Source organism: Balaenoptera acutorostrata, chromosome 18, assembly GCF_949987535.1.
Source record: "Balaenoptera acutorostrata chromosome 18, mBalAcu1.1, whole genome shotgun sequence".
In the NCBI taxonomy this organism is placed as follows: domain Eukaryota; kingdom Metazoa; phylum Chordata; class Mammalia; order Artiodactyla; family Balaenopteridae; genus Balaenoptera; species Balaenoptera acutorostrata.
In genome coordinates, this window is record NC_080081.1 from 45,116,942 (window position 1) to 45,135,244 (window position 18,303).

Sequence of the window (18,303 nt, forward strand, 5' to 3'; positions counted from 1 at the left end):
TTCTTTGTCTTTAATTTTAGCCAATTTGATTACTATGTGTCTCAGCATGGTTCTCCTTGGGTTTATCCTGTATGACACTCTCTGCGCTTCCTGGAATTGGGTGGCTATTTCCTTTCCCATGTTAGTGAAGTTTTCGACTATAATCTCTTCAAATATTTTCTCTGGTCCTTTCTCTCTCTCTTCTCCTTCTGGGACCCCTATAATGCGAATGCTGTTGCTTTTAATGTTGTCCCAGAGGTCTCTTAGGCTGTCTTCATTTCTTTTCATTCTTTTTTCTTTAGTCTGTTCTCCAGCAGTGAATTTCACCATTCTGTCTTCCAGGTCACTTATCCATTCTTCTGCCTCAGTTATTCTGCTATTGATTCTTTCTAGTGTAGTTTTCATTTCAGTTATTGTATTGGTCATCTCTGTTTGTTTGTTCTTTAATTCTTCTAGGTCTTTGTTAATCATTTCTTGCATCTTCTCAATCTTTGCCTCCATTCTTATTCCGAGGTCCTGGATCATCTTCACTATCATTATTCTGAATTCTTTTTCTGGAAGGTTGCCTATCTCCACTTCATTTAGTTGTTTTTCTGGGGTTTTTTCTTGTTCCTTCATCTGGTATATAGCCCTCTGCCTTTTCAGCTTGTCTATCTTTCTGTAAATGTGGTTTTTGTTCCACCGGCTGCAGGATTGTAGTTTTTCTTGCTTCTGCTGTCTGCCCTCTGGTGGTTGAGGCTATCTAAGAGACTTGATGGGAGGCTCTGGTGGTGGGTAGAGCTGACTGTTGCTGTGGCAGTCAGAGCTCTGTAAAACTTTAATCCACTTGAGTGTTGATGGGTGGGGCTGGGTTCCCTCCCTGTTGGTTGTTTTGCCTGAGGCAACCCAACACTGCAGCCTACCTGGGCTCTTTGGTGGGGCTAATGGCAGACTCTGGAAAGGCTCACACCAAGGAGTACTTCCCAGAACCTCTGCTGCCAGTGTCCTTGTCCCCATGGTGAAACAGAGCCAGCCCCCGCCTCTGCAGGAGACCCTCCAACACTAGCAGGTAGGTCTGGTTCAGTCTCCCCCAGGGTCACTGCTCCTTCCCCAGGGTCCCAATGCGCACACTATTCCATGTGCACCCTCCAAGAGTGGGGTCTCTGTTTCCTCCAGTCCTGTCAAAGTCCTGCAATCAATTCCTACTAGGCTTCAAAGTCTGATTCTCTATGAATTCCTCCTCCTAACCAGGCTTCCCCCAGGTTGGGAAGCCTGATGTGGGGCTCAGAACCTTCACTCCAGTGGGTGGACTTCTGTGGTATAAGTGTTCACCAGTCTGTGAGTCACCTACCCAGCAGTTACGGGATTTGATTTTACTCTGATTGCACCCCTCCTACCATCTCACTGTGGCTTCTCCTTTGTTCTTGGATGTGGAGTATCCTTCTTGATGAAGTCCAGTGTCTTCCTGTCGATGATTTTCCAGCAACCAGTTGTGATTCTGGTGTTCTCGCAAAAGGGAGTGAGAGCACGTCCTTCTACTCCACCATCTTGGTTAATCTCTATTCAGCTATTTTAGAGTGTACAATGTGAAACAACTCTTGGAAACAGTGTTGGAATTTGTCTTTCATATTGAGTAAATGACACCTCTTGTGTAGATGGAACATTATAAAACGTGTGATTAACATGTGGACAGAACTTTGATATAGGTGACAGGAGTCTGTGTGTCTTGGCATTGAAGCATTATGGGGATTTGGAATAAGTTATTCATTTATTCATCCAGTTATTTGTTGTATAAGTATGTTTTGAATGTCTCATGCCTCATGTCATTTTAATGTCTGGACAGCAGTGATAGTAATACTTAACTTACAGAGTTGATTTGAGGTAAATTAGATTATATATACATATATATATATATATATATACATATATATGTATATATGTATATGTATATATATGACTGCTCATCATAATTCCTCAGTATACATTATCTGAATACAGATTCTCTGCTTTGTAAATGTTGACACTGGATAAAATAGAAAAGGAGAAACCGAAGAAACAAACTAAGAACATATTTCAAATATCAAGTCCACACATAAGTGTTTTTAGTTTTCAGTGTATATGTTATTGTTTAGACTGCATGCTGTATATATATACACAGACTGTGTCTATATATATACACAGACACACAGACACACAGACACACACACACACATGTAATGCTTTTTCAGTATTTTCTAAGTAATCAGTGTTAAATCATTCTGAGTCATTAATACCAGAGTTTGAATTGATCAGTGTGATGACAAGGTACTTCATAAATACAAACACAATCTCACATTTCCATAATTAAATGTGTCTATACATAACCAAGTAAATAATTAGGAATGAACAAGAAGTTTTGATGATAAAATTGTATTAATGTTGAGTTTTTTTCCAGTTAAGAAAGTAATAAAATATACAAAAATAGCCTGCTTTAATGTATTAACTAGGAGAATTTGAATATAGCTGGAATGGAATGTTTCTCAGAAAAAAATATCTCGGATCAACTTTGATTTGGTTAGAAATTCAAAGAGAGCTATGGGTTAGGTTAGCTCAGTAAAGTAAGAAGTTTAATTTATCATCCAGAGAAAAATTAGAAGACTATCCTTTAAACTTTCATTAGTGTTTGAGGTTACAGTTTTCTTCTCTTTTCTTTACCCATGCAAAATTGCTCTCTCCTCATAGTCAATCAAAATTAAGCACACAAGATGTGCCACTTGGTATTTCCTAGTTGGTAATATTTAGAGGAGGAAGAATTTTGTAACTTTGTTGAATCATAAAAGGGAGTAATCATCCGGCACTAATTGAAACAATGTCTACACTACAGAGAAAATAAACATGAGCTTGTCTTTTCTGTTACAGAGTTGAATATTTACACTGCTACTTCATCTGCAAAAACACACACTTCACACCTGATGAGTTTCCTTCTTTCCGTTGAACCTAATTAACAACCATTAAGATTGATCCCTGTTGTGGCTTTAGCCTTTGCTTTGAGTTGTGGTTTTTAACCCTTCATTTTATGTATAGTACATGAATGATCATTTTTCCTAACAGGTTCAGTTTTTCAAAGAGAACTGTTCTCAGTATTCATCTGCATTCAAGTCACTCTTGAATTCACAATTCACAGCTGGGGACTCTGAAGAGGCAATTTTTTTTTTTTCTGGAGTAAGACATGAACAGGTGGTTCTCCCACCTGCTGCAAGTCTTTGAATATTGTTGGCTCCAAAGAGTTCTTGGACCTGATATTTGAAATGTTCTCTTGCATTAGAAGCAGCAGAGGAAGAAACAAACAAACAAAAAACAAAATCAAACAGACAAACAGTCCATGACCTTTTTGTTAGTAATGGTCTCATTACAGACATTCTCAGGTTGGTAATTGCTGGCATATTGAAATAAATGTGGTGCATTTCTTTCCGGACTGAATATAGGTGGAAATACCCCAAACAGATTGGTACATAGCCTGGCTACTTTATTTTAAACATTAAAGAAGATTTAGCTAGCCAAATTAAGTGACTTATTTTCCCCTTGGGAAAGTTTGCAAAGGTGTGTTTGTAACTGGCAATGGAAACATTTCTGGGCAAATAGTTGTGAGTTTCACTGTGATTTCTTTTACACAGAAGAAAGCACTTGGGCACTAATTTGGAATGTCTGTTCTGTTCTCTTAGTTTGGTATTTTTGTTCTCTAGTGGAGTAGGACAAATTAGATTAAAAAAATACTCAATTTGAAGGTGTTTATGGATAGAATAAAACATTATGATCTATCCAGTCATAATTACAACCTGCAAAGCATGTTGGGGCTATTTTTTTCTGAACAAAATTGAAAACATTCTAAGTGAAAATCCACACATAGGACTCTAAGTAACCTAGTTTATTCAGACTCTGAACCAATTTTCCATAAAATATTTTCCAGAATATCTGGCATTAAAAAGACATTTCATAAATGCCAAATTCCATTCTCTCTCTGATTTTTTCTTCTAAAATGTGTACCATTGCCTGTTGAATATTGTCTCCTCTAAGTCTTACAGCAGTATGTGTAGAAGGTATAATTACTCTATTTTTCATATGAGGAACTCAAGGTGCATAGTTTATGCCTGAGGCCATAATATATACATTAAGTGGCAGAGTTGGAATTTAATGACCTGTACTCCTGACTCTTCGTCCCATGTGTCTTCCAGGACATTACTGCACCCCAAACCTTATAGGGGATCTTACAATTTCTGGCATACACCTGGGAATATGGGCAAATTTTTACTAGAAACATTCAACTTTTTTAAAGTTTAAATTATGACTATGTGAAATATGACTATAAAAATATGACATTGGAGAGCAAGGCATTAAAGGATATTGGGCTGATATGTTTGGAACATTAGGAGTAAAGTTAATTTTTCATAACTTAAAAAGATGTTGAATAGATCAAAGAAACAGGAGGAGAGCACAAGAAAAGATTTATTTAATTGGTTGAGGCTTGAAAATGAAATTTCGAAACACTTTTTAAAATTTCCTTCCAATATAACACAGTCCACTGGATTTCTTTCTTTTTTTTTCCTCTCTAAAAACACTTTCTTAGACACCACTGGTTCTTCCTCTTTTGCCAAATATTTGTTTACCTTATTTTCTTGTGTGTTTGTTTCTTAGAGTTTAGTCCTAGTCTTTTATTTTCACTCTATAGTCTTTCCTTATATAATATAATCTATTTCAATAATTATATTATGATCTATAGACAACACTTAAAAAAAACTGTGACCAAAATCTTCAGTTTAGGATTAGTTGTCATTTTCAAAATAATACAATTCAAGGAACCAAACAATATTTCAACATAAACTGAATTCATTTTTCTTTCTCATGTATATATATACATATATGTGTATATATGTGTATATATATATATATATATATATATATATATATACACATATATACATACCCTTTTTTTTTTTTTTCATTCAGTGTTTTTATACACTGCTCATCTTTCTAAATATTTCCTTAGGAAAAAAAATCTGATAAATTCATTATTTTGCTTAAATTCCTTCAATTGAGTTCCATTATTTTGGAACAAACTTGAAAGTCCCTATCATGACCCACATGCCCTGCATGATCTGTCATCTACTTGCCATGATGGTCTCATCTCATGACATTCTTCCATTCTTGCTTTAATTTCCAGCCATATCTGACACATGTGCCTTTTACCTTCTGCCTCTTCACTTTTATACATGCTCTTTAAAAAACAAAACTTTTTTCTTAATGTGTTTATAGCCTGAGTAAAGATTTAAAAATAATGTTTGCAGCTGTTGCCCAAAATTATTTTTCTCCTGTTCATTCACTTCTTAACTCATCTTCTTCTCAGGTTCCAGCTTAAATATCCACTTCTTGAGGAAGTTCTGAGTAACCTCAGATTGGTTAGGTTCCCCTCTTATGTGTTACCATAGAAACTTGCCTTTCCTTTCTGAGCATATTGTCCAGTTGTAATTACTGGGGAACAATTCTCCATGGAGGTTTTATACACACTGTATGGGCTTTTGTCCTGGATTATCTTTTCAAGTATGTTTGTATAGCAAAGAGCCTTGGAAAATAAATTGTGTCTCCCACTAGACCAAAAGGCAGATAGGTTTCCTTCCAATATAACTGAGATAATATCTCTTCCAGGCTAAGGTGGGGCAGGTTTTCTTAACTTCTCCATATATAAGATTTAGGTCTCCTCATCATGGATGAATCTTGAAAACATTATATTAAGAGAAAGAAACCAGTCACAAAGGCCATATATAGTTTGATTTCACTCATATTGAATGTCAGGAATAGGAAAATCGATAGAAACAGAAAATAGATTAGTGGTTGCCCAGCGTTGTGGGAAGGTTGGGTAATGGGGAATAATGATGGGTGTGGAGTAATTTTGTAGGTGATAAAAATGTCCTAAATTGATTGTGGTGATAGTTTCCCCAAACTGTAATATTAAAAAAAAAAACACCTTAATTTTCCCTTTTAATAGGTGAATTGTATGGTATATAAATTATAACTCAATAAAACTGTATTTTTTAAAAAATGTGTTTATGATCTGAATAAAGGTAAAGAAATAAAAATATCCAGGGCTTCTCAACTCAGGGTTCCTTAGCTGCAATGCAAACCCACTGTGTGTGTAGCATCTTACATGGGCTTGCATACACATTGATACCATAAGACTTGAGAGAGCAGAAAGCTCGTGCTACCCACTTTGCTGTGAGCAATAGTGATTTTCCTCTGACCCAGGAGTCTCATGTCTTCTGTCAAGATTCAGGAAACTGTGGCAGAGTAACCTGTTAGCTCACAAGTAAAGTAAAATCTCAGAGCCTTCATAAATTTTTGATATCTGTGATGTAATTAATTTTGTATGTATGCTTTTTAATTTCTTTTTTCTACCTTATTCACTTCTCTAGGCTGTCTCACACAGTGAGTGGCAAAGAGCAGACACAATTTAATATTGGTTGATTGACTGACCAACCAATGAGGGGGTAAAATTAGAAAAGATAAGAGAAAACTGATATTTTCATAAGTGTACTAAAGCATTCTGAAATTGATCCAATTTTTCTTCTTTGAAAGTACAATTAGAACCCTCTTTTCAATATCCCTAACACCCATACCATGTACTTCGATTTAAAAAAAAAATGACTGTTTTATTTAATAATGTAGGAACTCCACATTAGTACTATATTATTACATAAACATTTCTGAGTATTTAATGTGTGTTATTATTTTACATTATTCTTTTATATCATTTTTCCTCTAAGGTGCCATATAATCATCACAGTTTATAAATTGTAAAGTTAAAATACCATGTGGTTTCATCAGTAGATGACTTTATGAAAGGGTGATAGAATTGAGCTATGTCTTCTTGCAGAGATAGAATTTTGATTCAGGATAGAAGCTAAGAAAGCAGGAAGTAGGCAGAGTGGAGGAGAATTAAGGTCATTTTAGCTTAAATTTGACTTCAGCTTAGGAAAAAATTCATCAATATAAGAAGGGGAATGTGACACAAAATAATATTAAACTATTGTTTAATTGTTGACTTTCAGTGAAATTTTCAATGTTTATTTGAATGTAGAGCCCATGCTGTCCTATCTGCTTACACATACTAATAACTTATAAAACCAAAAATGAAAAAGAAAGAAACACAGTTTTAAAATTCCGAATATACCTGAATGATTTAGAATACAGTTACTCTGGTAAAGTCAGATTGTGCTGGGTTCTGAAGGCACATTTTCCTTACCCTGCTGCTTTGATAATTTTTCCAGTGACATTATGGGGTCTTTAAAAAATACCCCAGAATATAAGCTTTGTCTTCATGTTCACTATCAAGTTCAGACACGGAGAATGCCTATGAACAACTCTTAATGATCTTTTTTTCCCCCCTTTTGTTTCTTCTCCTATTAAAACTGTGAAAAATACAAGACCCACTTGTCAATCAGAGGGTATGGAATTTAGAGTCACTTTGCAATGAAGCCTACAGAAGTATGGTTTCCATGCAAACTTAAAATGATATCTATCCAGATAGTAATTATTAGTGGAAAATTCAAGACTGACATAGTAGTTTCATAATGAGAAAGAAGATGACAGTGTGTGATCCCAGTAAAGAATCAGAGAAGTGGGAAACTTTTCACCTAATTAACCAATCGTGGTGAAAATTAAAGATCTTGGTAACCAGAGAAAAAAGTGATCTAAGAGAAAAATAGGTATTGTTCTCATTACTTAATTAATTCTAAAAGAGTTGGAAGATGGTACTACTCTAATACACGCAGTAAGTAACAGTAAAATTAAGAAAAATATTGCTTTTCTGTTATAATTCGAATCTACTCTACCACAGAAAAAATTATGGATATAAAAATCATTTAATATAAAAATCATTTGCTTAAATTTAACCCCTTGTGGAAACTAATAACAATTTACATTTACCTACTCATTTATTTGTTTTTAATATTTTTGCAAGTTTCAGAAGCTTTGCCTGGTGCTTTTCATATGGTCATTGCTAAGATGGTCACTTCACTTTGATACATTTCACTTTATTTATATGTGAGAGAAGAAAAATAATCTATCTTTAATTGTGAGAAATTAACCATACTTACAAGGTTTCTTTTATAATTGTTACTTTTATTGTGTCGAACCTACCTGTATATAATCTACTCCAAATATTTTAACTCTTGAGCAGGCACTATATTTTATTAAATTATTGTTTCCATAAATAGGATGTAGTCCACATAAAGAGAGTTCACTTTGTCCTTGCTTTGAAGCTGGCTTTGGCATAGAATCACATTCAAAAACATCCCAGTTCAATAACCTAAAATAATTGCAAAACTATTTAACTTTACCAAAGGCTCTCAAAAATGCAAACGGAGGATTCCGTTTATACCGTAAACAAAATACTTATAAATCTATTGTTGTCAATATCTCTTTTTATCCCTCTGTCTTTCCTAGATCTATGTATGTCATATATACAGAAGCTAGAGTCTTCCTTAAATCTCTGCTCTCTATTTCAAAACTACCCAAAATTCTCCAAAATTCAGATTGTATTTTTTTTCTTTTTTTTACCACAACGAGCCACTTTTCTATCCAGTACCCCCAACTTGTACTTTCCTGGATATAGATCTTTTATTACGCTTTTCTTATATAGTGCCTGACCTTTCTTTCTAATGAATATCAGCTTTGATGTAATCACACTTTCCATGTCTCTGCTTCATTCATTTACCTTGATCTAAAGGTCAGCTGAAGGGACATGTTCATAAAAGTCAGAGGGAGAGAGTATGTGAATAAAACAGATGTTGGTTATCAACTACCTGATACATACTTAATACATACTTGCTAGTGGTAATACAATGTTTTCTTTGGTTGCTATTTTTGTTATCACAATTGTTTTAATTTCACAAAAGTACCTCTCATGTAACTAGTAACAACTAGAATATTCTGAAAACAGATAAATTTATGTTTATGCATTTGTGAACTTCCAATTATTATAAAATTAGTACATTAACTGTTAATTAAATGTATAAATTACATTTAGTAATGACATATGTACTAAATTAACTGAAAAGGGTATCTAAATAGCTTTTGTGATAACAGATGTTAGAAAATAATAAAATAAGAGAAAATAAAACCATGTTGGAATTTATACTTCATAAATAAAACTTTTTATTACCAAGTGAAGAAGGAAGGTGAAATAAGCCTTACCATCTGTGGATCAAGTACCTTATAATATAAATTAATGACCATAGTCTCTCACAAATTCATTTCTAAGATTTTATTTGAGATTTTATCAGAGTTTTCTGGGCTAAACATTTTTAAAGTGTTCATTCATTCATACGTCTGATAACATTCACTGGGCACCTACTATTTGCCAGACACCATATCAGATATAATATACACCATAGTGAATAGATATGGATGAAGTTCCAATATCCACAAAGTTTCATTACGCTTGAAAAACTTGGAAACATTTTCCAGACTGGCCAACCACTTGCAAATGAAAAGGATATTAAGATCACCATGAAGATTTAACACCCTTAGGTAAAGAAATCTGTCAGGGAACAGTGCCAAAAAGGAGAATGTCGATAAATATGCCATCAATAATAACAATAGTTAACACCAATTGTGGAATTACAATGTAGTCAACACTGTTCTAGGCTATTTAGCTTTATTACATTATTTAATTTTCAAAAGTCAATGAATAGATACTATTATTGTCCCAAAGGTGCATACGAAGATACTAGAAATTAAGTAACTTGCAATTTATTTGTGATAATTCATAATAACAATAACAAGTAATTATTGAAACCAGAATCTGAACCCAGGCAATCTGTTTTGGAATATTGCCACATTAGCTCTTATCCCTTATAGTAAACCACATCTCAGCATAGACAAAATATTATAATAAAACAGAATAAATTAGAACTGAGACATATCTGTATTTTGACAGATATGAGCTATTACTAATGACCTTCATAGGAGCAGAATAGTGAAGAAAAATCAGATTGCAAGTGATGGAGGCATTAAAGGCAGAATATAGGTTGCATTTTCTAGAACCCCAGTGGTAAAAGGAATAAAATAGGAAAGACATTATCTTGCACACAACAGTACACCAAAAATAACATGTCTTATTTTAGTATGGGCAGATTATTTGTATGGGAAAATCATGCTCTTTGTTGAGCTAAAAATACAACAAAAGAGTAGGGGTGGAGAGAGAGGGAGAGAAAAGACTGGTTCAAGATGTGAAGTTGAGTCTTATGAAATGGATGATATTCAATTCTTCCTGTCCTTTAAGAACAGCACACATGTGGTTCAACCCAACAGTAAAAATTCCAGTAAAAATAACTGGAGATGCTAGTTCCCAGAAGAAATAATAGAAAGTTTTTAGCCTTATAAAGGAAGAGCAAAATAATTTCTCTAAGAAGAAAGAAAGGATAAAAATTTACTTTAAACCATAGTACCATTTGGAATCTATATTAAATTGAGAGTAACATTTGTTCAGTGAAGGAGAGGGATGGGATCCTCTGCTGAAAGTGGTAACTGAGTGAGACTGTGAGAGTGAGGCTATGAAGAATTCTATAAGGAATCTGCTAGAAGTGAGTAAATGAAGGGAGAAGCAGGACTGAGAAAAATATGAATGTGGGTTTTAATAACATTTAATGTAGTCAATATCAGACGTTTTCTAGTTTGGAGCATTTAGAAGCAGAACACAAGATGCAGGTAATTTGAACTTTTGGTCAAAGATCTATAAGCCTATTAGCCAAATCACAGTGATGCTAGATTTCTAATTATGTATAAAATACTGTTTCAGTAATAACAGCTACATTTACTGATAAGTATGTGGGAGGTTTTATATGTCCTTTGCATATAGCTTAATCACTATGTCACTTCCAGTCATGCCTCTCTCTTATCCTTCTATACACAGCAGCTACACTCATATTTTTATAATGAATCAGATCAAGAGCTATTCCTGCTTAAAAATCTCTCTTTCCTTTTCTCTCATTTCTTTTTCTCTCTGTCCTTCAACCCAGCATAGTAAATGTGACCATCTTTCAGGGTCCTCAGAATCTCAAAGCCATCGATTGCCTCAGGTGCTTAACACATACTGAATTTTATGAATATATCATTCTTACACTTCTGGGATTCTGTCTCTAACCTGTCCCTTCACTTACAGCTCAAATACCATTGCTTCATAGAAGCGATCTTTAATCTCAAGATCCAATGTAGAATTTTGCCATTCCTGCCATTTTTTGGGCTCGATTAAATGCTTTATAGAATGTATCATAATTTATAATCATGTGTTTATTAACATGGTTAATAGTGCATTGCTTTTTGCTCTACCATTCTATTTGCTGCATAAGAGAAGGTAACTTGCCTCTTTCATTCATTATTATTTACCCAAGACATGGTTATATGCCTGCACCATATTAGACACTCATTCATGAGTTACCAAAGGCTAGCATTTAAACATAACAATCATTATGCTGAAGATGAGCATAATAAAACTACTACATGGACAACAAAATTGGAATACAGACACGTTAAGCAGCTTGTCCAAAGGCACACCATCAGCATGTGCCAAGGGCAGACTCTTACCCAAGTCAGCTTTATGGAAAAGTAGAAACCCTAAACCACAACCCAATGCCTTTATTCTGATAAATAGAAAAAGAAAAATACCATTGGGAGCAGAGTATCCTAGGAAGTCAATGGGTTTCTCTCTTAGAATTCTGGTTCATGGAACAATTCTGTATTTTGTCATGCATTAGTACTTCCACATTATCAGAGCATCTCAGATTCTAAGTCAGCAAAATAGTCTTTGAGTCTCTTAGATATTCGGATATTATGAGTTAACCAACTTTAACCAACTTGGAAATAATTATATATAATATTTTATATAATAATTACATTTTATATAAGTATATATAATAAATAATTATATATACTTATATATTTCTTACTTATAAACTTATACATTATTATATACAATAATATATAATATGATTATAATAATTTATAATAATCATAATATAAATATATACATACTCATTTATTTCTGTACTTATAAGCCTGAGAACAAAATATTGGACCATTATGAGATAATCTAGGTAATGCCACACTGCATGATCTTCCTTCTTAGTAAATGGTGAGCTGGCTTTTCCAAACATTTAACATTCACATGCTCAGCTTTATTTTTATCTAATTTCTTATCTAAAAACAAAACTACATTCAACCTATAGGGTCTGCCATGATTAAATTATTTCAAGCTTTGAGATTTGCTCATCTATCCTTTGAGACTTGTATACCTCTGAACATCAGTTAGCTAATGAGCTTTGGGCAATGTAGGCAATAATCCCTTTTCCCTTAATACCTACACAAACATAGTGCAGAAATTTTGGTTGCAATTGACTTCTGCTTATGGATGTCAATTATATGAGTCAATACAAAGAAATAAATAAGAAAAACTTCATTCCTATAAATAGAAATATATTATATAGTGGTTTTACTCAACAATAAGGAAATCTTATATCATTGTTTTCATAAGTAATACAAGATACCTAAATGGGGCAGTCCAGGCAGAATTTGTACAAGTCAACAGAGCTTCCATGAAGGATTATTAATTTACCAACTGTTCACTTACACTGTCATCATGCAAAAATACAGCTTGGAGGATAAAGTGGTGAGTTGGTTCAGTAAATCTTAGAAAACAGCAAGTTTATTCAACACATTATAGTCTACAAAAATAAATAATATATACAATTTGAAGGACCATGAACAAACTATGTAAAATAACTCAAAATAAAGAGTCAAACATGATTATAGACTCTCTATTTTTCATGGAGTAGATCTTTCTCTACCTGGTTCACTGACAATTTTAATTTTTCTTTTAATACTATTATAATATTTGCCTATTTGGGTCCTTTTCTGTCTCCATATAAATTTAAAAATTTTTTGTTCTAGTTCTGTGAAAATGCCATTGGTAATTGGATAGGGATTGCACTGAATATGTAGATTGCCTTGGGTACTATAGTCATTTTGACTATGTTGGTTTTTCCAATCCAAGAACATGGTATATCTTTCCATCTGTTTGTGTCATCCCTGATTTCTTTCATCAGCATCTTTTAGTTTTTGGAGTACAGGTATTTTGTCTCCTTAGATAGGTTTATTCCTAGGTATTTTATTCTTTTTGATGCAATGGTAAATGGGATTGTTTCCTTAATTTCTTGTTCTGATCTTTCTTTGTTAGAAATGCAACAGATTTCTGTGTATGAGTTTTGTATCCTTCAACATTATTAAATTCATTGATGAGCTCTAATAGTTTTCTGGTAACATCTTTAGGATTTTCTATGTATAGTATCATGTCATCTGCGAACACTGACAGTTTTACTTCTTCTTTTCCAATCTAGATTCCTTTTATTTCTTTCTCTTCTCTAATTGCCATGGCATGGACTTCCAAAACTATGTTGAATAAATATAGTGAGAGTGGGCATCCTTGTCTTGTTCCTGGTCTTCAGGGAAATGTTTTCAACTTTTCACCATTGAGTATTATATTGACTGTAGATTTGTCATACGTGGTCTTTATTATGTTGAGGTATGTTCCCTCTATGCCCAATTTCTGGAGAGTTTTCATCATAAATGGGTGTTTGATTTTTGTTAAAATATTTTTCTGCATCTATTGAGATGATCATATGGTTTTTATTCTTCAATTTGTTAATACAGTGTATCACACTGGTTGATTTGTGGATATTGAAAAATCCTTCCATCCCTGGGATAAATCCCACTTGGTTATGGTGTATGATCCTTTTAATGTATTGTTGGATTCAGTTTGCTAGTACTGTGTTGAGGATTTTGCATCTATGCTCATCACTGATAGTGGCCTCTAATTTTCTTTTTTGTGGTATCTTTGTCTGGTTTTGGTATCAGGTTATGGTGGCCTCATAGAATGAGTATTCCTTTCTCTGAAATATTTTGAGAAGAGTTTCAGAAGGACTGGTGTTAACATTTGTCTAAATGTTTGATAGAATTTGCCTGTGAAGCCATCTGGTCCTGAACTTCTGTTTTATGGGATTTTTTTAAATCAGAGTTTCATTTTCAGTACTTTTAATTGGTCTGTTCATATTTTCTATTTCTTCCTGCTTCAGTCTTAAGAGAGTGTATTTTTCTAAGAAATTGTACATTTCTTTTAGGTTGTCCAATTTATTGGCAAATAGTTGCTTGTAGTGGTCTCTTATAATCCTTTGTATTTCAGTTCTGTCAGTTTTAACTTCTCCTTTTTCATTTCTAATTTTGTTGATTTGAGTCCTCTCCCTTTTTTTTTTTTTTTTTTTGATGAGTCTGGCTAAAGATTTATCCATTTTGTTTATCTTTTCAAAGAACCAGCTTTTAGTTTCATTGATCTTTTCTCTTGTTTTCTTCATCTTAATTTCATTTATTTCTGCTCACATTTTTATGATTTCTTTCCTTCTACTAACTTTGGGTTTTGTTTGTTCTTTCTCTAGTTGCTTTAGGTATAAGACTAGGTTGTTTATTGAGGATTTTTCTGGTTAACTGAGGTAAGATTTTATTGCTATAAACTTCCCACTTAGAACTGCTTTTGCTTCATCCCATAGGTTTTGGATCACTGCGCTTTCATTTTCATTTGTCTCTAAGCATTTTTAAATTTGCTCTTTGATTTCTTCAGTGATCCATGTTTGTTTAGTATCATATTGTTTAGGCTCAATGTGTTTGTGTTTTTTACATTTTTTTTCTTGTAGTTGATTTCTAATCTCATAGCATTGTGATCAGAAAAGATGCTTGACATGATTTCAATTTTTTTTTAATTTAACAAGGCTAGCTTTGTGGTCCAGCATGCAATCAATCCTGGAGAATGTTCCATGTGCACTTGAGAAGAATGTGTATTCTGCTAGTTTTGGATGGAATGCTCTATGAATATTAATTAAGTCCATCTGGCCTAATGTGTCATTTAAGGACTGAGTTTTCTTATTGATTTTCTGTCTGGATGATCTGTCCATTGATGAAATTGGGGTGTTAAAGTTCCCCACTATTACTGTGTTATTGTCAATTTCTTCTTTTATGGCTGTTAGCATTTGCCTTATATATTGAGGTGCTTCTATGTAACAGAGCTGGAGGAATCAGGCTCCTTGACTTCAGATTGTACTACAAAGCTATAGTCACCAAAGCAGTATGATACTGGCACAAAAACAGAAATATAGATCAATGGAACAGGGTATAAAGCCCAGAAATAAACCCATACACCTATGGTCAATTAATCTATGACAAAGGAAGCAAGACTATACAATGGAGAAAAGACTGTCTCTTCAATAAATGGTGCTGGGAAAACTGACTAGCTACATGTAAAAGAATGGAATTATAACTTTCTCTAAAACCATATACAAAAATAAACTAAAAATTGGTTAAAGACCTAAATGTAAGACCGAATACTATAAAACTCTTAAAGGAAAACATAGGCAAATCACTCTCTGACATAAATCACAGCAATGTCTTTTTTGATCCACCTTATAGAGTAATGGAAATAAAAGTAAAAATAAACAACTGGGACCTAATTAAACTCAAAATCTTTTGCACAGCAAAGGAAACTGTAAACAAAACAAAAAGACAACCCACAGAATGGGAGAAAATATTTGCAAATTATGCTACTGACAAGGGATTAATCTCCAAAATTTACAAATACTTCATTCAGCTCAATATTAAAAAAGCTAACAACCAATATAAAAGTGGGCAGAAAACCTAAATAGATATTTCTCCAAAGAAGACATACGGATGGTCCAGAAGCACATGAAAAGATGCTCAACATCACTAATTATTAAAGAAATGAAAATCAAAACCACAATGAGATATCCCCTCACACCAGTCAGAATGGCCATGATCAAAATGTCTACAAACAATAAATGCTGCAAAGGGTGTGGAGACAAGGGAACTACACTGTTGGTAGGAATGCAGATTGGTACAGCCAGGTGGCTAACAGTATGTAGGTTCCTTAAAAAACTAAAAATAGAGTTACCATATAATCCAGCAATACCACTCCCGAGCATATATCTGGAGAAAAGCATGATTCAAAAGGATACAGGCACCCCAAAATTCACTGCAGTGTTGTTTACAATAGCCAAGATATGGAAGCAACCTAAATATGCATTGAAAGATGAATGGATAAAGAAAATGTGGTACATATATATACAACAGAATATTACTCAGCCATAAAATGAAATAATGGCATCTGCAGCAACGTGGATAGACCTGGAGATCATCATACTAAGTAAAGTAAGTCAGACAGGGAAAGACAAATATCATATGATAACACTTATATGTGAAATCTAAAAACAAATGAACTTATTTACAAATAGAAACAGACTCACACACAAAAAAAACAAAATTAAGTTTACCAAAGGGGAAAGGTGGGGGGAAGGGTTAAATTGGGAGTTTGGGATTGATTATACACACTATTATATTTAAAATAGATAATCAACAAAGAAATACTCTTATGATATTAAAGTCAGGCTGACTTTAATGTTCTCTATTTCTTTCAATACCAAAGAAGAAGATCTATTTTTGTTGTTCTGAGACTACAATCCTTGGAGTATTCAGAGGATTCAGGGAAAAAGTTGATTGTTCACAAACACAAGATGTTGCTCTGAGTTGAGCTTCTAAACTCTTTTCCCTTGTCTCTGGTCTCAACTAGTGTAATATCTCTGCCTTTCTATAACTTGGTAATTGTTTCTAATTATATAGGTTTGCCAGACAGAAAGAGGGACACTTTGGGAAGTCTTCTCCCCTCTAGACTGAATTGGGTGCCATCCTATAATGATTGGGTGTATCCTCTGTTCCTGCGACAGCTTTCTTTTAAATTGAAATATAATTGACGTATAACATTATGTAACTTTAAGGTCTACAATGGGTGTTGATTTGATACATTTATATATTGCCATATGATTATCACCTTTGTGTTAGCTAACACCTCTATCGCACCACATAATTACCATTTCTTTTTTGTGTGTGATCAATTAACATTTGGGTTCTTAGCAACTTTGAAGTTTATAATAGACTATGATTGACTATAACCACTAAGCTGTGCATTATCTCTCCAGGACGTATTTGTCTATTAGTTCCAACTGTATACCCTTAAACGACATAGCGTTTGTAAGCCTGTTATAATTTAATCCAATTTCTCTGTCATCCTCCCCTCTTCATATATCTGTATCTTTAATCTTTAATCTTAGCAAATCTTACTGAAGTATGACATCAATAAATGTTCTTAAAATCTCCACAATAAAACAAATAGAACCTTATATTTGAGTGGTACTTTTGATTGATGTCTCTTTGTTAACACAAGTTGAATAAAAATTTATCAAGCATGACATGCTAAATCTCAATATTCTTAAAAGGAATGGATGATATCCACATATTGTCTAATCAACTACAGAAAAAAGCAACAGTAATTTTATAAATTATGATTAGAAAAATTACAACCTATTTTAAGAATTCTATCTAAGTTCATTCTTGTAAGAAAAAATTAATGCTGGCATATAATTGAAAGAAAACCAATGATCCATTATGAGCTCTAGTGTCTTAATATGAAAATTAGTATTAAATACCTTTTCTTCTCATCTCAATACACTGCTTATCTCAATAGTGGGAAGCAGAGAAAACAAATAACATGGGCTTCCCATGGCTGGAGACTGAGAAAAGATTATAGTAGACTGTACTTGAATGTGTCTGAATTAATTTGATAATGAGATCCCAGGAGGTCCTACCTTCCCATTTCAACACTTTCTCTTTATGCTTTTATTTAATGACTTTAAAAATCTGTTTCACTTTTATTTTTTAAAATTTGTATCTTATCTGGCCCTCAGAGAGGATTAAAACAAGATTGAAAGACAATGTCTATATTTATATGAAAATATTTTCCTAATTTTCAAATCTCTTCTGGATGAAATTAGACACATATTGTTACTATATTATGTATTTCACTAAAACAGATCCCAGAACTAAATCTTTAGCCTTAGACAATGTATTCCTTTAATTCTTGAAATCAGATTTTACGCTCTTAGAAGCATAAATATATATTGTACATTTATAATCTACTGTAGTTCTTAAGATTACTTCCAATTTTTAGCTAAACTCTATTTTAAAGACACTCAAAGAAAAATCATAGCAAATTATTTTATAGTTTTGTGAACATCTTTAAAAGAAGAGAAAACATTTTCCTTTTAATTCACATTAGTTAAAATTTAAGGACAAATATAAGCAAAAACTCTGCTAGGAAGTGAGAAGGTAAAATATAATTATTACCTTACCTTCACAGCCAATCAA